The 4571-nt window shown below is 50.7% G+C and overlaps 1 long non-coding RNA gene and 1 pseudogene across 2 annotated transcripts in view; both read right to left on the reverse strand.

Annotated features, from left to right (window-relative positions):
* LOC102022815 overlaps positions 1 to 779 on the reverse strand; it is a 4623-nt gene extending 3844 nt beyond the window's left edge. For both annotated transcript variants that reach the window (XR_260388.2, XR_260387.2), the window contains exon 1: positions 347 to 779. This is a non-coding gene — a long non-coding RNA (uncharacterized LOC102022815). The remainder of the gene's footprint in view (positions 1 to 346) is intronic.
* A 1859-nt stretch (positions 780 to 2638) lies between these two features.
* On the reverse strand, positions 2639 to 4571 carry LOC102014562 (annotated as a pseudogene).

Below are 4571 nucleotides of genomic sequence, written 5' to 3' on the forward strand. Positions count from 1 at the left end.
AAAGAAAAAAGAAAAGAAAAAGAAAAAGAAAAAAAGCTGAATAATAGCTGGCCAGTGTGTCTGCTACACTTGGACTCTCCCGCTCGCATTCGCTCCTCCCCCTGCCATGGGCCCAGGTGGTTCGTTCCGCCTGGCCCCGCCCCGCGCAGGCGCACGGCAAACTGCCATTTGTCGCTGTCGCCGTGGAAACCTTTTGTAGACTTGTGTTACTCAAAGCTAAGAGCGAAAGGCGCCAACCGCCTGGAAGGACAAGTTCCGGGTGTGCACCGCCCCCCACCCCCACCCCGACCGTCTCCCTCTGAAGGAGGAATCGGCCGAGAACTGGGGGTCCTGTGCCATCACTCACCGAAGCGTTGTTTCGGCGAAGCTCCCTTATACAATGGCAGCGTCTGCCCCTCAGTGTCTGCCGCCGGAACCGCTGTCACGCGTCCCCGGGGAGCCGCAGCTGCTGGGACCTCTACACCGCCTGGAGCTGGTTGCTACGTTGCCTGATGATGTTCAGCCTGGGGCTGATTTTTACAGACGACCATGGAAGCCTGTGCTTCTTGGTGATTGTTTCACTTGCCATTTCCTTGCGGAGAACTGTTCTTGCTGAAAAGGACAGATTGTATCAAGTCACTGAACAGCAACTTTCTGAAAAGGGGAAGAACATCATGAAAGAAAATGAAGAACTTGAACAAAGATTGTTAAATTATGAACAGAAGATCAAAGAATCAAAGAAACATGTTTAAGAGACCAAGAAACAAAATATCCTCTCTAAGGGCCTGGGGGTTTAGCTCAGCGGCACAGCGCCTGACCGGCAAGAGCAAGGTTGGGAGTTCGATCCCCGGTACCGGAAAAAACAAACAAATAAAAATCCTCTTAAATCAAGATACTTGAAGAAACTAATGAAATTCTGGGTGACATAGCTAAAAGTCTTGTTAGCAAGATAAATGATGTACAGGTGCACATTCCTTATGATGTTATCATCATGAATATATCTAAAATGTACCAATAAAATAAACTCCAAAAAAGTCTTGTTATATTAGGATCCGAGAGAGAACAGAATGTCAAAAATCACAATTTGATGCTGGAAAACAAGGAATCTACAGAAGCTGAGTGTGGTGATGCGTGCCTGTAATGCCAGCGCTGGGAAGGCTGAGGCAGGAGGCTCATTGAAGATAGGCCAGCCTAGGCTACATAGTGAGTTGAAGGCCAGCCTGGACTACATAGTGAGACCCCGTCTCAAAAAAACAAAAAACAACAACAAAAAATCTATAGAAAAGTTAAATGACATTCTTTTAATGAATGCTGCAAAATCTTTAGAGGTTCAAATTGCCCTTGATAAAGCTAAGCTTAGTGAAGGTGAGGTCTGAGTGCTTCTGGATTCAAGAAGAAAACGCTAGGCTTAAGAATAAGCAGTTGCCTTAGAAAATTAAAAACTGGAAGGAGTCACATGCTGAGCTCAGCGGTAGGTCAAATTCTTCCAAAAGTCTCAAGATTCAAAAGTTGCTCTTAGCTGGGCATGGCGGCGCATGCCTGTAATCCCAGCACTCGGGAGGCCGAGGCAGGAGGGTTGTTGCAAATTGAAGACCAGCCTGTGCTACAAAGTGAGCTGAAGGCCAGCCTGAACCAGAGCAGAGACCCTGACAAAACAAAAGAAAACAAAACAAAAAAATTGCTCTTACAAAGATGATAGATATTCGTGCTTTGATTAATTTAACTGCACAGTTGAGTCCGTTAGAGTGTGGATCTGAATCTGAGGATCAGAGTGAAGGGGGAAATGGTCAGATGAATTAGGGAGTGGAGAAGTGGGAAGAGGCCAGAGTAGATGGAAAATCGAATTAAAGAAAGGATAGATGTCTCTGGGACATAAACTGCAATGTCTTTAGTTAAAGAGGAGCTAGGACTTTCACAATTTAAGCTCAAAGTCTCAGTGTCCATTAAATGGACTGGAAGGCCAAATAAATTAGAAAATAAAGCTTGATGTGGTGGTACAACCTGTATTCCCAGCACTCGGGAGGCTGAGGCAGGAGGACTGCCATGAGTCTGAGGCCAGCCTGAACTACAGACTGAAACCCTGTCTTAAAAAAAGACTAACTCTCTACAGTCTGCCAAAGCTGGGCTGGAAGAAGACTTAAGAACTCTGTGCAGAAAGTGGAGATTCTGAATGAATTCTGTTGGCAGGAGATGGCACTATCTAAGCAATTGAATCATGAAGAATGTGAGTGACAGGAGAGGGAGCAGCTGCTGCTGCCTGTGGATGACAAAGTGGGCCTGGCTGCAGAGGAAGTACAAGTGGAGGACTGAAGAATTGGAGGAAGAATTAAAGCTGGATGTGGTGGCACATGCCTGTAATCCCGGCATTTGGGAGGCTGAAGAGGGAGGCTCACCACAGTCCAGTCTGGGCTACATACATAGCAGGTTCAAGGCCAGCCTGAATTTGTCTTAGAACAAACAAAAACTTATTGTAAACGGCCAGAAAGGCGGCAATGCAGGAAGATGAACCTGTAAAACCTGTAAAACCTGTAAAACCAGTCCTAGGAAGACCAGATACAGCTGTCTCTGGAAAGGGCTGCTGGGCTGGAACGGCTCCCCTCCATTCCCCATGGAGCCTCCAGGCAGCCTCTTGTCTCTATTTTCCAGCAGATAAATATGCCTAGTAGTGAACTTGGGCCAGCAGATAGGCCTTTACTTCGGCCTTCATGGGTACCTGGGGTCTCTGCGCAGCCCTCTGCCTCTGGTCCAGCTCCCGTGATGGAGGGCAGCTCCAGAAGTTCTTTCCAGTGAAGATGAGGGATGAGAGGAGGGTGAACATGGCTACAAGAGGGTCCCCCCCCTTCCCAGGATGCACTCGTGGGCCTCACTGTGTTAGCCACGGACCACCGCCTCAGCTCTGCAGGCCTTTCAGGGTTGGCCGCTTCCTGCGTCTCCTTCCGCATGTGGTCCACCACTAGGCCTGCAGGGTTCTGCCCCAGGCATCCACCTGTAAGGCCAGCCCCCCTCTACACCCATGGGAGTTGTCCAGGACACACACCATTTAGGCCTGCAGGTTTGGTCCAAGAGAGTGCTTTCTTCCTGGTCTGCAGTTACCACCTGTACCCCCAGGGGCCCCAGGACCCTCCCCCAGCAGCTGCTGCAGGAAACTGAGCACCTTCAGGCCCCAGATCTGGACCCCCACCTGGCTTCCAGCAGTGGCCGGTACCCGTCACAGGCTCAAGACAGAGCCCGTAACTAATGCTGACCTCGGACATTGAGTTGGAGAGGAGCTGGACTATGCACTCCTTGTGGAGGACCACAAATTATAAACGGAGTCTAGAGGCCACCCAAGGCCGTCCTTGTCCTGCCCTTGAGCCAGACTGGAACTCAGAAACTCCCCACTCTTTTCTGGTTACAGTGGGAAGCCCTAGGGCTAATGTCTGCTGTGGGGCTCACAGGGCGAGATAGGACCTGCTGGAAAGGACAGGCATCTGGGGAAGACACAGCCCGTGTCTTTTTTTTCTTACGGTATCAGAATTCGAATTCATGACCTTGCGTTTACCAAGCAGGCGCTGTGCTGCTGAGCTAAATCCCCAGCCCCCAGTCCCTTGTCTCATCCTTGCAGGAATGCTTTCTTATTAGCCCACCATAGTCACCCTTACTGTTCCAGGAAACACACATTGCCCTTCTCACGTTGACCCTGACTCAGATGTAATGAATAAACACCACCATTCTGGCTGCCTCATGGCCTTTTGCTTCCTGAGAACAAACCGGTCATCCCAGATCCCTGCGGCACTGCTATTTTTTCTCTTGCTCTTTCTCTCCCTGCTGCGCCACAACACCTGGCAGGGGATTGGAGCCCACTGCAGGGATCCCCGATAACTGTCGCTGTGGAAAGGGTTCCCAGTAGTTCCTGATGGTAGAGTTGCCATGGGCTTTGACATTGAGGAGTTTGTTTTACACGGTTTTCTTTTCTTTTCTTTTTGGTACGGAGAATCGAACGGAGGAGTTTGTTTTAAAATGTGTCTTTTTAGGACTAAGCTGCCTCAGGCGGTGTCCATCTTTGAACCAAACAATCCAAAGTATCATTTTGCCCTCTAAAGATCCCCTCTTTTTGCGGGGTAGTGGTGCCTTTATTGGCCAGGCGGCTACTTGCGGGGATGAAGTGCGAAGAGTGGGCGGCCCCGCTGCCAGGACGGCCGTGCTTCACAAGCTTGTAGGTGACAGAGAACTTGCCCAGGCAGTGGCCGATCATTTCAGGCTTGATCTCCACCTGGTCGAAGGTGTTGCCGCTGTAGACGCCCACCATGCCGCCCGCCATCTCGGGCAGGATGGTCCTGTCCCGAAGGTGTGTGTCTTCACCACCTCTGGCTTCTCCCCGGGTGGAGCCGCCTCCCGGCCTTGCAGAGGCGCTCTGGCAGCGAGTGCTGCTCCCGCCGCAGGCCAAGATTCAGCCGCTGCCGTGCCCTGCAGAGCTGCATCAGCTGTTCCTAGGACATGTCCAGCAGCTGGTCAAGGTCCACGCCGCGGGAGGTAAACTTGCAGGAAGCTTCGCTTCTTCTGCTCCACTTCCGACCTCTTGCCAGGTCTTGAGAAAAGAGCACCCCCTTGCG

The sequence above is a fragment of the Chinchilla lanigera genome, unplaced genomic scaffold (assembly GCF_000276665.1).
Source record: "Chinchilla lanigera isolate Chin_1 unplaced genomic scaffold, ChiLan1.0 scaffold00015, whole genome shotgun sequence".
NCBI lineage: Eukaryota > Metazoa > Chordata > Mammalia > Rodentia > Chinchillidae > Chinchilla > Chinchilla lanigera.